The following is a 25,031-nucleotide window of genomic DNA, read 5'->3' on the forward strand; positions in this document are numbered from 1 at the left end:
TCAACATTGCCCCCAAATATTGTTCTTAGCGATTGCAATACCCTTTGACATTTCATCAGTATCAATTAATCAATAAATCTTATTTAAATCTCCTTTAAGTCCTTCAAGCTGGCTTCTTCCATCTATATTCAGGTTAAATGTATTCTTCATTCCAGCACCGAAACCTTTGAGTATGATTATTTCAATTTCATTATCTTCTCTAACCATCTTCAAATAGAGTTCAGTAGCCAGTGATCTTCACTTCCTTTTGTTCAATACATGCTGACGTTTGTGAATGTCAGGTCTACAGAGTCACCAGTGACACACTTTTATTCATTTCACATCAATAAATATTTGGTGCCTGAATTTTCTAGTGACTGAATGAGAAGAGGTTCTGCAGTCATTTGACTTATGCTTTCAGACTCTATCTACACCTCCAGGTTTTGTTTCTCAGGCTTCTGACAAACATTATGAATGCATTAAACTCGATTGTTTTGCCTACTCTACAGCCACAATTACACCGCATTCGAGGCTTAAGACACTGTAATTGTTTTCAGTCCCCAGTCTCATTACCTCCTTACCCTTCTCAACCTCCAAATGTATGCACCATCTGTCAACTCCTAAGTACTTTCCAACAGAATCCAAAGCAGCATACCCATATTCTCTTTCATCAGTCTAAGCAATTACATTTGTCAATTTGGGAGACTGCAATAATGTTAAGTCATATACAATCATCATGAATTTAACAAGTAGATCAGGGAGTCAAGGGCTACCAGGTTTACCCCTCTTCCTAGTTTGTATTATTCTCTTGCAAATTCAATTTAATCTGTTGCATTTCCACATTTAAAATGATATCTTCTTAATCTGTTTTCCTTGCTATGCTTCTTAGCTTGCTTCAGATGCATGTCTGCTGTGAGCCAAGGCATCAGCTGCTTTTCAGAAATTAAATCATTAGTCCTATTGTTTTATTTTCATCTCATGTTTTTATCCAATTACACATTTTGCAAAATTAATTTCACTTTATTAATGTGTTCAATATAATCTATGCAAATGATGTGAGATTTACCTATCTCCAGCCAGTCTTCTCCTTGCTTCTTTCTTGAATCCTGAAGATGAGAATAAGGGGTAGAACCTCCCACTTTGCCCTCTGGGCTTAGCTTTCTTCCTCACTTGGTTATTGAACAGATTCACTGGAGGTCTTATTATTTTCCCTTGCTTCTCTTCCTACAAATCAGAGATATAATTCATCCAGGCTTGGTGCTTTCTCAATTTTTAATAGCTCTAATTGCCTAATTATTTGCTCTGGTGCAATTATGAAACCTCCATACTGAACTTGTTTTCAAGAATATGCACATTGTTATTTTGCGTGAATATACAGCAGTTTGATTCTTAAATAAGATATGGAAATTTTACCTGCAGTGATACCCATTGTACACCACACTGTTCCTTCCTGTTGAGAAGTGTGTGTTTCATCATAGTGAGTACATGGTAGAATTGATCAATCAAAAATTTTATCACAGATCAACCTCTACGGAAATTTCTATGGAAATTTTAGATCCCATTTTTATTTTGATTCTGCAAACTTACTTGAGCTTTGGCAATGTGTCCTAACTTTCTCACAACGTTCTGTGAATAGTCCATCTGTGAAAAAAGTGGTGTGAATAACCTTGTATGCACATTAAAAAAGAGTAAAACAAGACTCTTCATAATATGCTTGGTCCTTGGAAGAAAAGCTATAACAAACTTTGCATATTAAAAAGCAGGGAAATTACTTTGCCAACAAAGGTCTGTATAGTCAAAGTTATGATTTTTCCAGTAATCATGCATGGTTGTGAGAGTTGGACCATAAGGAAGGCTGAGCACAGAAGAATTGATGATTTTGAATTGTGCTGGAGAAGACTCTTGAAAGTCACTTGGAGAGCAAGGAGATCAAGCCAGTCTACCCAAAAGGAAATCAGCCCTGAATATTCATTGGAAAAAGTGAAACTGAAGCTGAAACTCCAATCCCTTGCCACCTGATGCAAAGAGCCAACCCACTGGAAAAGATTGATGCTGGGAAAGATTGAGGGCAGGAGGAAAAGAAGGTGACGAAATCATTGGATAGCATCATTGGTCAATGGACATGAATTTGAGCAAGCTCTAGGAGATATAGATGTCCAAAAAATATGTCCTTTTCATTATAGGTGACTGGAATGCAAAAGTAGGAAGTCAAGAAACACCTGGAGTAACAAGCAAATTTGGCCTTGGAGAACAGAATGAAGTAGGGCAAAGGCTAATAGAGTTTTGCCAAGAGAACGTCCTGGTCATAGCAAACACCCTCTTTCCACAATACAAGAGAAGATTCTACACATGGACATCACTAGATGGTCAACACCGAAATCAGATTGATTATATTCTTTGCAGCCAAAGATGGAGAAGCTCTATACAGTCAGCAAAAACAAGACTGGGAGCTGACTGTGGCTCAGACCATGAACTCCTTATTGCCAAATTCAGACTGAAATTGAAGAAAGTGGAGAAAACCACTAGACCATTCAGATATGACCTGAATCAAATCCCTTATGACTATACAGTGGAAGTGAGAAATAGATTTAAGGGACTAGATCTGATAGACAGAGTGACTGATGAACTATGGATGGAGGTTTGTGTCACTGTACAGTAGACAGGGATCAAGACCATCCCCAAGAAAAAGAAATGCAAAAAAGCAAAATGACTGTCTGAGGAGGCATTACAAAAAGCTGTGAAAAGAAGGGAAATGAAAAGCAAAGGAGAAAAGGAAAGATATACCCATTTGAATGCAGAGTTCCAAAGAATAGCAAGGAGAGATAAGAAAGCCTTCCTCAGTGATCAATGTGAAGAAATAGAGGAAAACAACAGAATGGGAAAGACTAGAGATCTCTTCAAGAAAATTAGAGATACCAAGGGAACATTTCATGCAAACATGGGCGCAGTAAAGGACAGAAATGGTAGGGACCTAACAAGCAGAAGATGTTAAGAAGAGGTGGCAAGAATACACAGAAGAACTGTACAAAGAAGATCTTCATAACCCAGATAATCAGGACGGTGTGATCACTCACCTAGAGCCAGACATCCTGGAATGTGAAGTCAATTGGGCCTTAGAAAACATCACTACGAACAAAGCTAGTGGAGGTGATGGAATTCCAGTTGAGCTATTTCAAATCCTGAAAGATGATGCTGTGAAAGTGCTGCACTCAATATGCCAGCAAATTGGAAAACTCAGCAGTGGCCACAGGACTGGAAAAGGTCAGTTTTCATTCCAATCCCAAAGAAAGGCAATGCCACAGATTGCTCAAACCACCACAGAATTGCACTCATCTCACACACTAGTAAAATAATGCTCAAAATCCTCTCAGCCATGCTTCAGCAATATGTGAACCATGAACTTCCAGATGTTCAAGCTGGTTTCAGAAAAGGCAGAGGAACCAGAGATCAAATTGCCAACGTTGCTGGATCATTGAAAAAGCAAGAGTTCCAGAAAAACATCTATTTCTGCTTTATTGACTATGCCAAAGCCTTTGACTGGGTGGATCACAATAAACTGTGGAAAATTCTTCAAGAGATGGGAATACCAGACCAACTGACCTGTCTCTTGAGAAACCTATATGCAGGTCAGGAAGCAATAGTTAGAATTGGCCATGGAACAACAGACTGGTTCCAAATAGGAAAAGGAATACATCAAGGCTGTATATTGTCACCCTGCTTATTTAACTTATATGCAGAGCACATCCTGAGAAATGCTGGGTTGGATGATGCACAAGCTGGAATTAAAGATTCCTGGGAGAAATACCACTAACCTCAGACATGCAGATGACACCACCCTTATGGCAGAAAGTGAAGAGGAACTCAAAAGCCTCCTGATGAAAGTGAAAGAGGAGAGTGAAAAAGTTGGCTTAAAGCTCAACATTCAGAAAACTAAGATCATGGCATCTGGTCCCACCACTTCATGGGAAATAGATGGGGAAACAGTGGAAACAGTGCCAGACTTTATTTTTCTGGGCCCCAAAATCACTGCAGATGGTGATTGCAGCCATAAAATTAAAAAGACGCTTACTCCTTGAAAAGAAAGTTATGACCAACCTAGATAGCATATTAAAAAGCAGAGACATTGCTTTGCCAAAAAAGGTCCATCTATTCAAGGCTATCGTTTTTCCAGTGGTCATGTATGGATGTGAGAGTTGGACTATGAAGAAAGTTGAGCGCCGAATAATTGATGCTTTTGAACTGTGGTGTTGGAGAAGACTCTTGAGAGTCCCTTGGACTGCAAGGAGATCCAACCAGTCCATCCTAAAGGAGATCAGTCCTGGGTGTTCATTGGAAGGACTGATGCTGAAGCTGAAACTCTAATACTTTGTCTACCTGATGCAAAGAGTTGACTCACTGGAAAAGACCCTGATGCTGGGAGAGATTAAGGGCAGGAGGAGAAGGGGACGACAGAGGATGAGATGGTTGGATGGCATCACCAAGTCTATGGACATGGGTTTGGGTAGCCTCTGGGAGTTGGTGATGGACAGGGAGGCCTGGCGTGCTGTGGTTCATGGGGTTGCACAGAGTCTGACATGACTGAGCGACTGAACTGAACTGAAATTTACTGAGGAGATAGGAGGAACAGGGAAAGCTGGCATGCTATAGTCCATGGGATTGCGGAGTGGATATGATTTAGTGACTGAACAAAACAATACATTGTTTAAAAAGCAGATTTTAGCACTATGTATTCAAATGGACAATGATTGCATTTTTCCCTTCCATTTATATTTAACTTTCGTTTAAACATATTACCAAATTCCATTAAACTGATTGCTAAAAAAGCACTAGATTCATCAAAAATTATTGTTGGTAGCATCATTTCTCAGGGTCACATAGGTACAGGCTACATAAAGCTTTCTTTTAGATTGGAGATTTGGAAATGAAGTTCTCTTTTCCCCAAAAAGAGTAATTGACTAGAATGAAGGCTTAGATTTCATAGCTTTACAGTGATTTATTTGTTCTGGGTCTTCTTGATTATAGTGTCATGTTCATTTGGGTGCCATTCTTTGAATAAGTACACTCACTTATGATATTGTATGATATTTAATTAAATACTATAAAAGTGTTGTTTCTTAATTCTTCTTTAGCACATTCTGACTACCCACAAATGTAGTACATTTTTACACATACTGCATCTATTTCACAAATGTATTTTGAATAAATGTGTGATAACAAGTGGAAAAGTGGAAAAGGAGAAAGAAATATATATTTATTTTTACTGAAAGTGTAGTTCATAATGAATTGTAGAGACTGGTGGTAATGTGAAAATGCAGCCCCTTCTTACAATTATAATATCTTATTTTCAAAGTGCTTTATAACTATTAATAATTTCAACCCAGTCGTATAACAATCGCCTTTGCAGCTCCCAAATATATGAGAGCAGAATCAGCTAGGGAGCTCTGCTGGACCCAAGGCAATATGCTCGTGTCTACTTGATGATGGAGAGGGAAATGGCAACCCACTCCAGTGTTCTTGCCTGGAGAACCCCAGGGACAGAGGAGCCTGGTGGGCTGCTGTCCATGGAGTCGCACAGAGTCAGACATGACTGAGGCAACTTAGCAGCAGCAGCAGCTACTTTGATGACATAAAATTCTGACTGTGTAGCTAGGGTAGCTCCACAGTATGATCTAGGCTTCTTTGACAATATATTAGTTTTTTCTTGTGCACAATAAAGTACACTTTTTTTTTTTTTTAATCTCACTGTTTATTTGGCTTAGGAATTTAGGTTTGGACTTAGCTGGGTTCTCTGCTCAGGGTCTCACAAGGTTTTTTTTTAATCTTTGTTTTTTTTTTAATCTCACTGTTTATTTGGCTTAGGAGTTTAGGTTTGGACTTAGCTGGGTTCTCTGCTCAGGGTCTCCCAAGGTTGCAACAAAGACACCAGTCCTTTCTGAAACACAGAGTTCTCCTTTGTACTCACATAGTTTGGGCCGAATTTAGTTCCTTGGGGCTGTAGGACTGAGGCTCCTTAGCTCTGAGAGAGTGCCACAGTGCTCTCTCATGTGGCTTTCTCCATAGGCAGCTCACATACAGCTGTTTGCTTCTTTCCAGCAGGAAAGCATCTCTGCTGCTTGGTCTCTTCCTTCAAAGAAGGTCTGGATCCTTTTCTAAAGGACTCACCTGATTAAACTAGCCTGATCCATGATAATCTCCCTTTTGAATAGCTCAAAGTCAGCATATTAGAGAACTTAATTACATCTGCAAAATCCCTTCACCTTTGCCATATTCTGTTGGTCAAGGAAAATGGATCATATAGAGGTGTGGGTAACAAGAAATAGGACTATGTTTGAGTTCTCTGTACCACAGTGGTGTTAGAACTGAGCCATTTCTCTGTTCCCCTTGATTTCTGATCATTACTTCTGATCATTTTCTACTCAGTGCATCCAAAGCTCTTAAGTTGTTAAATGCTTTCTGTAGGCAAGGTGTGATGGGTACTCTAGGGATACAAAAATGTGAAGATCTCAATTCATTAAAGAGAATCAGTTTAGTAAAGAAGAGAGAGAGAGAGAGCAAACAACCATCCTTCAAACTGTAATATAACTTAAACTGTGCTCCATGATCAAGGCTCAAAAAAAATGTGAAATTATGAGGAGAGAGGTGATATCAGACTAAACAAGTGTGTGGATCACTTCATAAATTAAATGTTACCATTGGCATATTTAATAATAATAATAACTTCTTCCCAGGTGGTGCTAGTGTTAAAGAACCTGCCTACCAATGCAAGAGATGTAAGAGATGCAGATTCGATCAATGGGTCATCAAGATCCCAGCATGGCAATCCACTCCAATATTCTAGCCTGGTAAAACCCATGGACAGAGGAACTTGGCAGGCTACAGTCCATAGGGTCACAAAGAGTCGGACACAACAGAAGCGACACACACACAGACACGCGTGCATTGGCATATAGATAGTTGCTATCTTAAATTCCCATAACTAAGCAGAACAGGAGACAAAGCGTGGACTAATGTCTATTTTAATTAACTAGTGACTAGATAATATAAGGAGGAAGATTTTAGTTTATTAGCCACTTTATTTGAGTAAGAAAGAACTGCCAAACATCTGCCAGTCAGAGATGTCTGTACATATTGAAAAGCAATAGATTTGACTTCTTTAAATTAACCACAGGACACAATCCCCACTCCTCAGTAATGATAAACATGAATATTTCTTTATGGGGTTGTATTTTAATTTGCTACACATTGAATTCTTCTACCCACACTCTGTGAATTTGATATTGTAAAAAAAAAAAAAAAAAAAAACCATTCTGATCATTATTACTATACTGCTTATTTTAATTGCATTTTATTTTAATTTGCTACTCTTTGGATTGAAAAGACTCATACTATTTTTCTATCTGGGACAATAGATTTATACACACTCAAACTGGGCACATTTCACAAAAGGAAGAACCACAGGAGCCAAGATATGGAACCACGGGGTGGGAAAAGGTTTTTAAAGTAACCCCTGAAGACATTGTGTTTCAGGTCAGATTATATTTCTTACCTTATTCTGTAATATCTTGGGAGATTTTCAGTTTAATATTAATGGATGCATATATTATTTTAAATAAATTAAAGGATAATTTTAGAAAAGAGCAAATACTTCTAACTATAAGAAATAGAAGTTGTGCATAAATAATTATCTGCTATAAGCAGTTAGCCTGTTTAGAAAGTGTCATTTTTGGTGCCTCTTTGACTCACAAAACTCTTCACATCTGAAACATGATTGTCTGTACCTACTCTTCATTTCAGGTCATGATATGAGGGGGGAAAATATTGCATAGAGTATCCTACAGCTGTCCTCCCAAGCATTTATGAGTTAAACATTTACTAAATAAGGAACAGAACTCTTAGCACCCCTTGCTTTAATTTATTTTTCTCAATGTCATGCTGCTTGTAATTTTGAATAACTGCTTTTACCTGCTGTGAGGAACAGTAACCACTGAGCATTGTGTTTTTGCTCAAATCCTATTTGTTGTTATGGAAACAGCATCTCTATTAAGCTTCCTGCTGCAAAACGATTGTAGAAAATGTTACTTAAAATGTTCACCAGCAAAGGAAGGGGGGAAAGTGAATTCAAACAATACCTGACTATTTCTGTTGTATGACATGAAGATGTTTGAAATATAAAGTGTAATAATGATGACTGGGCAACTTCATTATCCCAAATCAATGCATTGAATAAGAAAGGGACTATTGTGGAGGTATGCAAATTAAAAGGAAAAAAGTATAATGGATTATTCAATTTTACAGAGTTCAAAATGGTTTGAGTGTTTGGAATAAGAGGTTCTTAATTTGATGGTTTCATGAGGGATGAAACACAGAGTTCACCTAGGTAGAAAGCTGGATTTAATTGTCTGTTATTCTATAGAACACTTTTCCTACACAAAAAGCACTTGTATTTAGGTAGCACAGTTACATGACATTCATTTGTTTCAAAGTGTATCGGTAGATTTATCTTAATTTCCTTATATAATTGCACATTGGATGATAAAGCCTCTGATTGTGCATCAGGTATTTATACACATTGTGTTCATGATCCAATGGACATTGTTAGCTACACTTCAGTATTTCAGCCCTGTGTAATATTTAAACGAGAAAGAGAAACAGAAACTCAAATCCTATGGTACAAAACTTTTATCCTTCTCTCCCCTGTTCCTGTGGACAACTTCTAAAAGTGAAACATGTTTACCCACATAATTGAGAGTCAATATCATTTCTAGCAGGGGGAGTATGCAACACTCCTTCGGGTAAAGTTGTGGTTCAGTTCTGTATCAACATGCACAAAACGGAAGCCACCAATCCCTTGTCATTTACAATTTCTACAGCAGACAGTGTGCCGTGTCCTCTACTGACATTGTATAGAGCCTCTTGTAAACATAGGGAGACTGGTAAACTGGAAGTTGTCCCTGTTTTACAGATGAAGAAACGAATCCCTGAATAGAAATAACTTTCTCAAGCTCACCAGCTGGGGAGTGACAGAGCCGAGATTTTTCCCTAAGATTTTTGTTTCTCTAAAAAACATGTTCTAAGAACATTTAAGGCAACATTTCTATACAAGAAATACTCAATTATCTAAACTTAACTTTTCTACTGCCTTTTTTTTTTTTCTTGGAGGGGGAAGATGGAGGGGACTAGATTTTTCAGAAAATGGTTTCATTGTGTTTGTCATGTATATAAAGTTGCGTCTGTATGCAAAAACAGAAAATAACTGGCTTGATCCACTCATTTACTTAATTGGAATAATGAAAAAATTTTGAAATATAAACAAAATTAAAGTTTGGTATGCAAATGTCTGCGTGCATGCCTCTATAGATGTGTATACATGTATGTGTGAATAAGATTGCTTGAGGTAGCAATAAGGATCAGGTGTAATGTAAAAAAGCAGAAGCAAGGAAAACTTTCACTTGTAAATACCACAAAAAATTGTGTGTTTATATATATATATACACACACACACACACACACACACACAGTTGTTGCTGCTGTTGTTCAGTTGCTAAGTTGTGTCTGACTTTTTGTAGCCCCATGGACTGCAGCACGCTAGCTTTCTCTGTCCTCCACTATCTCCCAGAATTGGCTCAAGCCCCATGTCCATTGAGTTGGTGATGCTCTCTAAACATCTCAGTTTCTGCTGCCCTCTTCTCCTTTTGAGTTAAATGTTTCCGGGCATCAGGGTCTTTTCCTCTTTGCATCAGGTGGCCAAAGTATTGGAGTTTGAGCTTTAGCATCAGTCCTTCCAATGAACACCCAGGACTGATCTCCGTTAGGATGGGCTGTTTTGATCTCCTTGCAGTCCAAGTGACTCTCAAGAGTCTTCTCCAACACCATAGTTCAAAAGCATCAATTCTTCGGTGCTCAGCTTTCCTTATAGTCCAACCCTCACATCCGTACATGACTACTGGAAAAAACCATAGCTTTGACTATAAAATTTACATGTAGAAATATAGTATATATATGTATGTATATATATACATGGAAGTGAAAAGTGGAAGTGAAGTCGCTCAGTCGTGTCTGATTCTTTGCGACCCCGTGGACTGTAGCCCACTAAGCTCCTCCATCCATGGGATCCTCCAGGCAAGAATACTGGAGTGGGTTGCCATTTCCTTCTCCAGAGGATCTTCCCGACCCAGGGATCGAACCTAGGTCTCCCGCATTGCGGGCAGACACTTTAACCTCTGAGCCACCAGGGAAGCCCATATATATATATATATATATATATATATATATATATACACATATGTATTTCTATATAATATGTACATATACTGTATATATTCCTCATAAAGCACCTATCAACTGGAATACTAAGTATTATGAGATATGCTATATAATATTGAATGTAACCAATAAAATCCTGATGCAACCTTTTGTTACCTACCCTTTAAAATACTTTATAAGGCATTTCAGATTTTTAAAAGATGAAAATGATACAATTGCTTACTATTTTAAAATAGAGCAGTTCAGTTATGCCGTTCTTACAGTTAATTAGTAAACTTTTGTTGTTAAGCCTAGGAATATACCTGAACTTCACAAAAAAGTCACCTTGTTTGCAGTGATGGTGTTGACTTTCATTGCATAGAAATTATGGCCTTCTTTTCATATGAAAGAAAAATACAAATTTCTCAGAAATAGCTCCTAAGGCTATAATTTTTGCGATCACTGGGAAGTGATTCTAAATGATACCTAAAACAAAAGCTTCCCGCTGTGTAAATATGCTGAAACTATACTCCAGAGTAAAATATTCTGATTTCTTACACACCTGTAACATTTGTAGAAGGAACAGACAGAGCAGATCAGTACTAAATGGAAGGGGTATCAAAACGGGGAAGGAAAATTGGAACGAGTGTGTTCTTGCTGGTCATAGTTGCCTCTAACGGGATCCACACTTAGGAAGCTTGCTAAACAGCACCTGCAGTAGCAACAGGAAGTGAACACTTGAGGCACGTCCTCCGCCTCTCACCTCCCGCCGGATTCCTTTTGAGAGCTGAAGGACTTCTTTATCCAGTTCTTGAAAATTCTTCTGGATCACCACCCTGTAGCACCTTATCCTAGGCTAGAAAGAGTTGCCTAATGTACGGTCATGACCCGTCCCCCAATATGCGTGAGTCTATTAACTAGTCAATGCGAGAGTGTAAAGGCATGGTCGCCTGTTGCAGCACAGGACCACCCTGGAGGCCATCCCAGCTTCAGAGCTCCCCGAAGCTAGTGGACTTAGTTGAGGCCGTGGCTGAAACCATCACGCGGCTCAACTTTTATCGAATCCATTTTCTCAGAAATCTAACTTGCAATCAGAACTAATGTTTATTAAGTCCATAATATATGCTAGTTGTTTTTTTTAAAGCATTTTAAATTGATTCATATGTTAATTCACATATTCTTCTCTATTAATTCATATGTTCTTCTCCACACAATTATGATCTGATATTTGAGATAAGAAAATTAAATCACAGAGAAGTTACATTACTGGCCTGAGATCATATAGCTACAAAAATGTAGATTGGGTATCTGAAAGTCTCATTTCAGAGGGTATGTTCTTAAACACTGGGCTATACTGAATTAGGGCTCAGTAAGTAAAGAATCTACCTGCAATGCAGAGGACCTGGTTTGATTACTGAGTCAGGAAGATCCCCTGGAAAAAGAAATGACAACCCACTCCAGTATTCTTGCCTGGAGAATCCCATGGACAGAGGAGCCTGGTACAGTCCATGGGGTAGCAAGAGTAGGACACGACTTAGTGACCAATCCACCACCACCATACTAAATAAACTATTTGTGAGTTTGTTACACTCTGCATATTTCACTATTGTTTGCATTCTGTCAATATTTAGTGCTGAATTACACATGGTGAAAGACAGCCATATAGCAAATATATTTTGTGAAACAAAGTAAATGTTAAATACATTAAAGGAAATATTTAATGTCTTAAAAATAAATAATTATTTTTATTCAATGTGGACTGTAGGCCCACATTAAAACAAATAGTTATAACACTTTCAATATGATCAAAGACAAAAGTGGCTAGTAAAATTGGAGGGAGGTCAGCATCAATGTAGAATTCTTGAAGAAAGCTTTGTAGAATAGAATAGAATTGATCACGTCTTTGTAGGATTAGTAGGATTCAAATAGACAGTGAAGAGGCAGGAGATATTTTGATGTGGGAAACAGGGTTGGCAAGGAGAATCCGATTTGCAGGGATTTGGATTTTACACATGACACTGTCTTTCAGTGTTAGGTATAGGAGAATAAACACATACACACACAGACACACAGGTATGCACACATGTATGCAGACATGTGAACCATACACAAGGAAAGACATGTGTGGCCAAGGAGGAGGAAATGCATTAAATTGCACATCATCATCTACATGAAGGAATATGTGGACCAAATACGCTAGAGTGCATTAGAGCAATGGCGAGCTTGTGGCCTAAAGAAAGAACCTAGATGTAGTAAATGTTATTTATAAATACCTTGGTATATTTTTCTGTTCTGGTTTTCTACAATGAATTGTATAGCTAGCGAATGCAAGAGGGAAACACACCTCCCTAAGCCTTCTTTACAGTTTAGTTTCTGTAATAATTTGAACACTTAATATTAGTTTTTGTTTGCATAGTAATGTGATAGCCATCTCAGAAGTATTCTCTTTTTCTATCATATGATATTTTATACATAATACATCTGCTTATGTAATTTCATCAACATATTAATTTGTAAATTTCAGTGTCACAAAGAAATGTGTCTGATCTTAAATAATTTTTAAGCCAAAGTTTCAAAATTTGGAATCATGAGAATAAGTTAGAAAAACATGACTTAATTTTTTCCCCAAATTAATATTCTCTTGTTATACTTAAAATAGGCTAAAAATGATTAGGAAATATATATTAAAACATTTATTGCTCTCAAATATACCAGTGTGCATGGGGGTATGGAAAGCCACACTTCCCACTAATTTGAACACAGGAATTTTAATCATTGGATTTTTTTGTGGATTAGTGTTCTGTGGAATACAATTTGGGACACACAGTTTTAACTTGTAGTTGATTGTCTGTTGTGCTTGTTAAAAATATATATGAATATTCTGTTGTGTGTTCTTTGGAAGAGAAATGGCTTGATAAGCAAAATTCTGCTTTGTTCATTATTTCACTTGGCTTGAAGTATACATATACCAGCCCCACCACACACACACACACACACACACACACACACACACACATGCATACATGCAAAGGGGTTATGGTTTAGCTTGGAATAAGCAGTGATTTATTCAATTTTTATTAAGTGATTTACAGTTTTTAATTGGTTCTAGTCTTAGCTTTTGCTGAGTTGCAATTATTATCACATACGATTTTACACAGAGAAAATGAAATAATATTCCCTTCCCTCTTGCTGCTGATGCAATCAAGATTTAACAGCTTCTGGATGTAATTCAAGCCACACCAAAATCTAAAATGCAGCGGTCCCGTTCTTGATCCAAGCTGCTTATACAGTTTTTTCACAGGTCAGCACGCCCACTTCCTAGAACTTGTTACAAATGCTCTATCCTTGGCCTTGGCTCACTGACACATACTTGGATCAGTGTGGATGGGGGTCTAAGACTCTGTATTTTAATCATCCATCCAGAGAAGTCATGCTCAGTGACCTTTGGGAATAAGGATTTGAGCCAAGCTAAGTATTCTGTGGAGGAAACACAACAGTGAAAAGGCTAGGGTGGGTGAGTAGGTGGGGTAGGGCTGCAAGAATAGCTGTTTCTCCTGGGGTGGTTTCCAACCTGGTGACACTTTTAGACAATGAGAGAGACAGAGAAAACACGCAGTGGGAAGGAGGTGCCCTTTTTCATGCTTCCTATACAAGCTCCGTCTGGCTTCATGTTCTGTGTGGCTGCCAGGGTAACGTAGAACATCTGAGTCGATGCTATGATGGAGGCCTGGAACTTGAAGCAGCAGTTCATTAGTTCCCTGAGCAGTAATAGAGTTTTTAAGCTATTATTATTACTTTATTTCTCCCCTATCTTTCTTTCTGCCTCCTTTTTTTTCACCTCTGTTTTTGCTTTGCAGTAACTTTCCATATTTAGGAAGAAGGAAGAAAGAAAAGAGATAAACAACAGGAAAAAGAAAGGAGATAAAAGGAGAGACTACATTTAATAAGCTGAATTTAATCCAAATGCATGCCTTCATGTCCCATGCACCCGTCTAAGCTTCACTTGTGTTTATTTAATTTTTGTGTTAAGGACATAGTCCTGCATTTAAAGACAGATACAAAAATCTTTTGCTCTATTTCCATAGACTTGATCTAAATTAATTGGATTAAATTAATTAATAAGCTGTACTGTTCTGAGCAAAGCCTGAGACCTTTTATTCAAAATATCTATAGTAGCCTCAAACCTACCCTTCAAAATGAACCTTTTTCTCTTTGAAGCTTGGATGCCAGCCATGGATGCAATATAAGTTAATGCCAAGAGAGATCGTTTAAGTGCGGTTATTAAGGAGACTATGATTGATGGAGTTTGTAGCTGGTAATGTGATTCCCCTTTGGCTGCTCAGTGAACATCGGCAACAGATCAATATCTCATCTGCATGAGATTACAGCCACTTTTGACAATAGCAGTGAGAAGAGTTTAAAAAAAAAAAAAAAAACACAACATATTTGGCCAGAAATCATGATGGTTATTCCAGTTTAAAAGGTAATGCAAATAACTCCTTTTTCAGATAGGAATTTTTTTTGTTGTGGCAGTTTTTGTTCAGCATTGATCAGACCGATTTCTTTTTACCCCTCTTGTTCATTTTTTCTGTTTTAGACAAGGTAGATTTCTAACATGAACATATAGAAAACTGTCCACCTACCAAAAGAAATCACAACAGGTTTGACAAAAACTTGAACGTTTTTCCATCTAGAAGTATCCCAAGTGTTTAAATAATTTAGAAACCTTGAAGGAATATCAAGACTGTAGATATTCTCATTTAACTATTTCTTTTGCATTGATTGGATGAATTATGCTATGAGTCTAGTGAAGTGAAGTCGCTCAGTCGTGTCCGACTCTTTGCGACCCGTGGACAGTAGCCTACCAGGCCCCGAGGTCCATGGGATTTTCCAGGCAAGAATACTAGAGTGGGCTGCCGTTTGCTTCTCCAGGGGATCTTCCCAACCCAGGGATCAAACCCGGGTCTCCTGCATTACAGACAGACGCTTTAACACTTGAGCCACTAGGGAAGCCCACATAGGTCTAAACCTGAGTAATTCTATGTGGTCTCTCTCACTGGTGCTCTATTTCTCTGCTCTTACTCTACGAACCCTCTATTGCTCAGCACCTGCATAGCCCACCACATTACAAAGTTAGATTCTTGGGTGACTTGTCTATTCCTTGACCCTGCTCTGGATCTTTCTGATTTGCTGAAAGCAAGATCTTACCAGTTATCCTTACCTAGCCTCTGTCAAACTGCTTTTAACATACAGAGTACTGTCATTTTCCAACTAAATACTCCCCTTCAACAGTAGTATCCTGCTTCTTCTAAGAGAGACCTGAAGGATAAGGAAGGGAGTGTACACACTACCGGGCCCTTTGACAAAAGGAAGTTCAAGTGCAATCACATGAAGAATCAGAAGCTCTTAGGACTATGTTACCAAGCCCTTGAACTGAGGCGGGTTTGTGTAGGTACAATGATTTAGTGTCTTTTGTTAAAAATAAGTACGATTTTTTATTTAGATTAGATCTTAAGTAATGCGTGGCAAACTTATTTTCAAAGGTGGTAAAATTCTTCTCCATGAAAATTATGTTGAATCATCTTCCTATGCTATCATATTTTCTGCCCTTAGGCTCCTGTTTTTATTCAATTCTGCAGGCTATTTATTTTGATGTCATAAGCTCCTAAAGTCCTGGCAAAACAAGTAGAATTGAAAAGAAGGGATTATATAAAGGTGTAAAGCTTAACAGAAATAAAGTTCAAAATAAGATCCGAAAATCCATTTCTGGCATAGGATTTACTTATTAATATGGAATAATTTTCAGACTGAGCTTTTAGAATATCATAATGCTGTTTTAATTTAGATTCACATTCAAACAATTTGATTGTTTAAATTTTCTTTCAAAATTGATTTTATATATACTGATCTTCATATTCATATATGGGCATATGAAGAGATAGATAGATAAGATTCATATTCCTTTGAAAAGATTTAGTGACCCAGCAATAAACAGGTCTTGTAAATTGTACTGTGTCCTCTGAAAATCTAACTCAGACTGAGATTTGCAAATTGAGATTTAGGATTACTTATTAATATGATTGTCCTTGAATATTAATGGAATGTGTGCAAAGATTCCTTGCTGACAGAAAAAAAAAAATCAAACAATTGAATCTACCCTTTGAGGCTGACAGGCTAGTTCTGATAGGCTTTCACAAAAACAGTTCAAAATTAATCATACCTTTCTGTGTATTGCTGTTAAGGTTTAAGTTATTCTTTTCTTTTATTTTAATGGAATGGGGAAGAGGATCATAGTATAATGGGGTCCACATGTTTTCTGAAAATTCTCTGAGGAGTAAAATCATTTGTAACCTATAAGGCATCCATCTAAAGCAAGTGAAAATGAGCCACGCTAGTCAAGAATTAGAGAACCGAATGCTCTTCTAAAATCGCTCTTTCTTAAGCTCAGGAGTTTTGCTTTTAAGAATTTACTTCTGGTCCCACTTCTGACAGTCCCAATTGCACGTCCTCATTTAGACTCAGGAACCTAACAAACTATTCTTATTGATAAGGCTTTTTAAACTTTGATTTCTTGAGTTTATACTCTTCTATTTGACTGACCTAATCCTCTGAGCTGACCCTGTAGTTTTAAAAGTGTTTCCCAGGAGAAATTAAACACCTATCGATTTTAATTCTTTAGGAAAAGGGCTTCCAAGGAAAATTTATCTTCTCTAATGTGTAGAAAGAAAAGAACAAACAAGTATTGGACCAGTTTTTGGCTCACATGATAGCAATTGTTTTTAGACTGACTATAATATGTGTCAAAAGTCAGATTCTATAACTAGTGTTTTATATGTATGTATATGTAGTGTTGCATGTATATAGTTGTTGCTATTACTGTTGTTTCTTCATTCACACTGAATTCTTGTAAAAGCAAATTGAAGCTATATTATATATTATGGTTCCAAATGACATATATTGAATATTTTGATAATTACTTTCTAAATGAAACTTCGAAGTAATATTTATGTCTGTTCTCTGAGTCGTTCCCTATGTTGATTAGTAATTGTATGATACCCATTTACTCCATAAGTCTTGCAATGAGCATTGAGTGAAAAGCTATGCAAAATCCAAGATCCGATTTTGTCAATACCCCTTCACCAATTGTGAAAGAAATATTTTAGTAAGAATATTTGAGAGCAGTTGAAGCTTTTAAAGAACTGAATGCAAGACATGGGCTGCCTCTGCCTTTATATGTTAATATTACCCATTTCTTCTTTTCTATTACCTGTCCCTGTTGTTCAGCTGGTTCACCTTAAATTACTAATCCAAGAAAATTTAAATATCTGCTTTCAGAAAGCAAGTTTATCCTGTCATGCAACACACTTTCCCATAACAACTACACAGCCAGACAAGCAAAACAAGATAATTTTAACCTAAGAGTTTCTCCTGCCAACTAAGACAATAATAGAATCAGCCCCCTGCCTGATGGTCCTCCCCCTCCACCAGGACATACTGGAGTTTGTAGCTATGAAGGATCCAACCTTATAGGTCAACGGTTGGCTTTGAGGCTCTAGAGCAACAGTTCTCAAATTATCTGTGTTGAAGGAACACTTTTTCCCCCCACCCATTTCAAAGACCAATATTCTTTTGAAAGTGAAAGTGTTAGTCCCTCAGTCATGTCCAACTGTTTGGACCCCAGGGACTGTAACCCACCAGACTTCTCCGTCCACGGGCTTCTCTAAGCAAGAATACCAGAGTGGGTTGCCATTCCCTTCTCCAGGGGATCTTTCTTATCCAGGGATGGAACCCAGTCTCCTGCATTGCAGGCACATTCTTTGCCAGGTAGGCCACCAGGTGATACCCCCATATTCTTTTACAATACAATAAAAATGCATCACTTGAAAAATATTCCCTTATTTGGATGTCACAGGAACATCAAATTGCTATAAAAGTTTCTAAATGCTTTAGGAAGGCTAGTAACCGCTACAGTGTTTGAGCTATTTTATCTTGGTGTAAACAGTGTACCTGCTGGCAGGCTATTGAGGGCCCTGGCTATTGTTTGGGGAAGTGTGGAGATAGGTATTTTGCAGAGCTCTCTCTGTATTCTTCCAATGAGTGGAGAAATAGCAAGTGATTACAGACACAGGGACCAGAGAAGACGATCGTTCCTTCTGGGATTTAGTTCTCATTTAGTTCTCAGTGGGTCTAATAAAATCGATGGTGATGATGCTGGTGACAGCAGAGAGAAGGCAAAGAAGAGGAGGAGGAGGAGACAGTGGTCACTACTGCTAGCGTAGACTTTCTCTCTTTTTTTAATTAATTTATTTAATTGGAGGCTAATTCCTTTACAATATTGTGGTGGTTTCTGCCATACATTGACGTAAATCCGCCACAGATGTACCTGTGTCCCCCATCCTGAACCCCCTTCCCAGCTCCCTCCCCACCCCATCCCTCAGGGTCATCCCAGTAGCATATACCTCTTGAGTCTACCCCAGTCCTGAAACTTGGAGGATTAACTGCAGGGCTCATTACAATGGCAATGGCACTTTACTTCTTTTGCACTGAGAATTCGCCTCTCTCTTTTGTCCTGTAGAAACCCTTAAAAACCCAAATGGAGAGGACTAGACGAGCAAACAGTAAGACATCAATCCATTGCAATTTTCACCCCACAGACACCAAGAATTTAAGATAGATGATAAATCCGTCAAAGCTCTGTGGCCAGTCTTTCATAAAAACCTGCTCTAGGATGCACTCACTACTCTGCACCATTTTTTAAAATTTGCTTGAGAGTAATAGCATGTATTCATGGCAACCTTCATGAGATTACTACCTATAAATTTCTCAATTCAACCAAGGTAAATGCAAAAACCACTGTCAGGAATGATACTATCTGGCAATCTGTCTTGTACAGATAACTCGTGCAGGGCTATGGTGGCCAGAGATAACCGTGGGATGGGATTTGGAGCACTCAGCCATTCTGTGGAATCACTGTCAGTAACTTCTTCATACTGTGAAGTTCATCGTCAATACCTCAGAAGACTGCCATTTTTGAACACAACTTACGATTGTTTAAGCGAATGCTTCCTCAGAAAACTTCAGTAAAATCTGGTAGAACAGAAAGAATTAAACCCCTTGCCTTGTTTTGAGGGTAGATGACTCACACATTGCAGTCTGTGGAGCTGAATACTAGGAACTCAGACAGAACAACGCTGGAAGGAAATTTCCTTTTCTGATTCTTACCTGCTTCTTAGAAACCTGATGTATGAGCCTGTATGTCACTACCTGGAAAGTTTCCAGAACTTATCCTATATTTAGCTTATAGTTAGAGTTTTATTAAATTAAGATAAATCCTCTGGGTCTACCAGATCTTCTGTTAAATTTCTAGGATAAGGATTATTAGTTGAAAATCTTAATGTTATACACTGGCCTTCATTGACTGGGAAGCATTGTATCTGACATAGCATGGTCAGTGATGAATTATTGCTAACAAATGGATTCCCTGGTGGCTCAGACGGTAAAGCATCTGCCTGCAATGTGGGAGACCCAGGTTCGATCCCTGGGTCAGGAAGATCCCCTGGAGAAGGAAACAGCAACCCACTCCAGTACTCTTGACTGGAAAATTCCATGGATGGAGGAGCCTGGTGGGCTACAGTCTGTGGGGTTGCAAAAAGTCAGACACAACTGAGCAACTTCACTTTCTAAGAGAAGAATGAGAAAGCTGGCTTAACACTCAATGGTTATGTTTTTCAAAAAAATCATCCAACAAGAAGAAAAAAAAATTTTCTGTAAAAACGTGGTTCTACTCATGTGAATTATTCATTATTCACTTACGGACATTAAAGAATATAGACTGTATAATCAGTCAACTTGAATTTTGATATAATATTTGCTATTTCTTAGCAATTTAAACTTGAACAAGATACCTTATTCCACTTATCTCAATTCTCTTATGCTGTAAATTGTAATAATAATACTACTTACATCAAGCATATCATACCCTTCCTAAGAAACTTATATACCACCCCCTCATGAGAGAATCTAATGTTTTCTCCAGGAAGCATCCATTGTGTTGTTGATAATGGTAGCTATAGTGTGATTTTATCCTTTCAAGAAATAATTCTGATAAACAGCTTGGCGGGAAGTGGCATGAGAAAGTTGCCTTCCTGATTATTGTCATACCCCAAAGCTGGCCCATCTTGAGTTCAGGGTCATTCATTAGTATTGTTGGAAATGCTGCAGGTTCTATGAACATCTAACCCTGGGTCTTTAGTAGAAGATATGAAGGCTAGAAATCATTGTTTGGATGTGGGCTGTAGCTTAGGAAAGACTTAAGGGCTTAAATTACTCACGTTCAGATCTCAGCTGTGCTGCTTACTAGCCTTGTGAGTTTGAGTAAGTTTAACTTCTCATAGTATCTGTTTTCTTTTCTGTAGAATAACAGCAAGAATTGCTACTTTATAGGATTATTTGAGGACCAACCATCAATAAACACAAAGAGAAAACACCATGAAAGTCACTGTACCAAGGTCAAGGTGCCATGTAATTTGGAGTGTTTTGATAGTTACTATGCTACGCTCTCCGGAGAAGGCAATGGCACCCCACTCCAGTACTCTTGTCTGGAAAATCCCAGGGACGGAGGAGCCTGGTGGGCTGCAGTCCATGGGGTTGCTGAGGGTCAGACATGACTGAGCGACTTCACTTTCACTTTTCACTTTCATTCACTGGAGAAGGCATGGCAACCCACTCCAGTACTCTTGCCTGGAGAATCCCAGGGACGGGAGAGCCTGGTGGGCTGCTGTCTCTGGGGTCGCACAGAGTCAGACACAACTGAAGCAAGTTAGCAGCAGCAGCAGCAGCAGCATGCTATGCTCTCAATTTCATTTATACAAATATTCTCAAGACAGTTTCTCACTGCGGCAGAGCATGCACCACACATCCTTGAAATTAAAAGTAGATGTGCATTGCATATTCCTGTAAAGTTAAGCAGAAACCATTTATTTCCACAAGCTAAGCAGAGCCATTTACAAGCCAAGTTACATTTGATCTTATCTGAAGATATTTTATAACTAATCTTACAAACTTTGAACTATTGTGTTCAAAATACTGTGGATAACTTCTTACTCTAGCATACATAAATACTATAAATGGAATCCACTCTTTATTTTCTGAATCTGAGTTTTATTGCCTGAAACATTTCCTTGGACAATTTTAAAAATCAGCTTTTCATCAAGAATTTTAAAGTTTTTTTTTTTTTTTTTTTTAAGAATTACAGAGTCAGGGAAATCCCAAATTTGGAATACAATTCCAAAATCCCTCCCAAATTTATTGTTCAGACAGGTGGCTCGACTCCCCAGTTCAAGCAACAACGCGTTCAGCAGTGTTTAAATCTCTGAATTATTACAAATGCGGTAGTGAGAATTGTGTTAACAGTAAGTGCACAGGTTTATTAAAGGTCTTTGTGTTAGGTGAGACAGAGGAAGAAATCTTTCTATAGCACAAATGTAGGCAGTAAATTATCAGAATGTACATGATCCTATAACATCATCTTTACTTTGTTAACCTCAAAATTAATGAAAGTTGCTTAGCATATACATAAAAGAAAACAAATGAAATGATGTCAAATGGCAATAAACTCCAAGCCCTTTGGCCACTGGTAAATGTTAGTATTGATGGGAAGTTTTCTCTAGTTTCTATCCATAATTCTTCAAAATTTACATTTCTGAGATACTTAACATTATATATTGGGGTCCAGCTTCCTTTTAAAAAGTAATATTATCCCCATCATTAAAAGATTTATATTTGACAGTTCAAGAAATAGGTAGTTTATGTTTTCATCACTAATTATCAGTTTGACCAAAGCTATCTTGAACCAGTTTTTTATTTTATTTATTTATTTTGGTCTCATAATATACGGAAAGAATAAAATCAAAATGAACACATTCACACACAGGAAAACATTCCCTGACATAAGAAACTGACTCTAAGATCATTTAGGTGCTTGGAACATAGAGATGTTATTCTGGTTATTTCTGCACAAAGTTGGAGTGAGGTGATAAAGAGGCAGAATATAAAATATGGGGAAAGAGTGTATCCTAGCAAAACGGTCCAAACGTGATTAACTTGATTTAATCTCAGCTCAAACACACTGATCTAAAACAACAATGTTACTTCAGTTTTAGTTCAAATGTTTAGAATGTTTGAATTGGATGTAACTTTTATTCAGTTTTACAATTTTCTTTGTCAAGGGAAAGAGAGGAGATATTGTAATTCAGTGCTTATCAGAAATTCAGTGCTTTCTTGGTTAGAAATCTTCACATGTAATAACTTAAAAAAGTGTCATTAATCCTTTTCTATATATACTTTTTTCTATGCTGGAGACAGGAAAATATCAGCTTATAACATCAAAGTACTCTGTGGTTTCTAGCACATTGTATTTGAAGGAAACTGAGTTTTGAACAATTGGTTCTCATTTTTGAAATACCATTGCATATGTAGCTTTCCCTGATAACTAACACAATTGTACTTACATTCTATTTCCATTCATTTTATATATTCTAGATGGGCCTGGGTGGTAGTCTGTTTTTCCTACATAAAAGGAATGTGCAGGATATTTGAAATTCGAATAGTAAATTTTGATGATCAGTTTTACTGATTGTAAAAAGCATCTGAGAGAAAAATATCAGTGAAAATGAAGGGAATGGCAAACACTATAAAGGAATTAATAGTAACTCATTAAAAGATTTGAGTTCTATAGAAAACATTCTTTTATATCCACAGCTCAGTTATGGCAGCAAATAAGAATTTGTATAGCCAGACTTCAATGAATGTTTCAGCTTCTAAGATATTTCATAGTTAAAATCAATTTATGTTGTTTAAAAATGAAATACAGATGTAACATATCATTTTATACCTGCTACGCAGACAGTAATGTAGAGGTATACTGAGGGGAAAAGTGAAGAATCAAAGCACAAAATCTGAAATAAATGTGGGTGAGTCATACAGTATATATCATCCAAGCTCTCAAAATTGATTCCTTAGAAATCTTGGATGTATCAGGTGTAAGTGAGTAAGAGACAGAGAAAACTAACTTGCCTCTGTGACGTCAAAATTCTAAGTCATTTCGAGCTTGGCTTCCATATCTGTAAGATGGGAATAAAGATAATACCTATAGCATAAGATTATTGTAAGGATTACATGAGCTAATGTGTAAAGAATGTTTACATCGTTCTATCGAATTACAACAAATACATTGCATTTCTCTTTCCCAGACCACAGCAGATGTATCATAGTAACAATTAGAGAAAGACATTTAGGGTTCTGCCACTAGCACCATAGTCTTTGGAATCCCAGACTCCAAATACTTTATCTTTTACCCACGGGGTTTTTTAGGCGTAAAGTCTACAAGCAATAAATGCTGGAGAGGGTGTGGAGAAAAGAGAACCCTCTTACACTGTTGGTGGGAATGCAAACTGATACAGCCACTATGGAGAACAGTGTGGAGATTCCTTAAAAACTGGAAATAGAAGTGCCATGCTGCTGCTGCTAAGTCGCTTTAGTCATGTCTGACTCTGTGCGACCCCATAGATGGCAGCCCACCAGGCTCCCCCATCCCTGGGATTCTCCAGGCAAGAACACTGGAGTGGGTTGCCATTTCCTTCTCCAAGGCATAAAAGTGAAAATGAAAGTGAAGTCACTCAGTCGTGTCCGATTCTTAGCAACCCCATGGACTGCAGCCTACCAGACTCCTCCGTCCATGGGATTTTCCAGGCAAGAGTCCTGGAGTGGGGTGCCATTGCCTTCTCTGAGAAGTGCCATATGACCCAGCAATCCCACTGCTGGGCATACACACTGAGGAAATCAGAATTGAAAGAGACACGTGCACCCCAATGTTCATTGCAGTACTGTTTTTAACAGCCAGGACATGGAAGCAACCTAGATGTCCATTAGCAGATGAATGGATAAGAAAGCTGTGGTACATATACACAATGGAGTATTACTCAGCCATTAAAAAGAGTACATTTGAATCAGTTCTAATGAGGTGGATGCAACTGGAGCCTATTATACAGAGTGAAGTAAGCCAGAAAGAAAAACACCAATACAGTATACTAACGCATATATATGGAATTTAGAAAGATGGTAATGATAACCCTGTATGCGAGACAGCAAAAGAGACACAGATTTATAGAACAGTCTTTTGGACTCTGGGAGAGGGAGAAGGTGGGATGATTTGGGAGAATGGCATTTAAACATGCATATTATCATATGTGAAACGAATTGCCAGCCCAGGTTCGATGCATGAAACAGGGTGCTCAGGGCTGGTACACTGGGATGACCCTGAGGGATGGGATGGGGAGGGAGATGGGAGGGGGGTTCAGGATGGGGGACACATGTACACCCGTGGCGGATTCATGTGAATGTATGGCAAAACCAATACAATATTACAAAGTAACTAGCCTCCAATTAAAATAAATTAAAAAAAAAAAAAGAAAGAAAGAAACTAATAGCACTTAGTTAACACTTAGAATGCCTCAGGGGAATTCTCCAAACAGCTGTGGTTCATGACTCTCCCAAGATTCCTCTATATGTTCCAAATTGTTACCTGCTCCTCTGTCAATTTTATGCCTCTTGTTCAATCTATCCTCTTTTAAGAGTTACCATGGAGTAAAACATAGGAATCGTTGTTCTCAGTCCAACAAAGTTGGGGGTTCAGGATGGGGAACACATGTATACCTGTGGCGGATTCATTTTGATATTTGGCAAAACTAATACAATTATATAAAGTTTAAAAAAATAAAATAAAATGCGATATGAAAAAAAAAAAAAAAAAA

Source organism: Bos mutus, chromosome 7 (genome assembly GCF_027580195.1).
Source record: "Bos mutus isolate GX-2022 chromosome 7, NWIPB_WYAK_1.1, whole genome shotgun sequence".
Lineage (NCBI taxonomy): Eukaryota > Metazoa > Chordata > Mammalia > Artiodactyla > Bovidae > Bos > Bos mutus.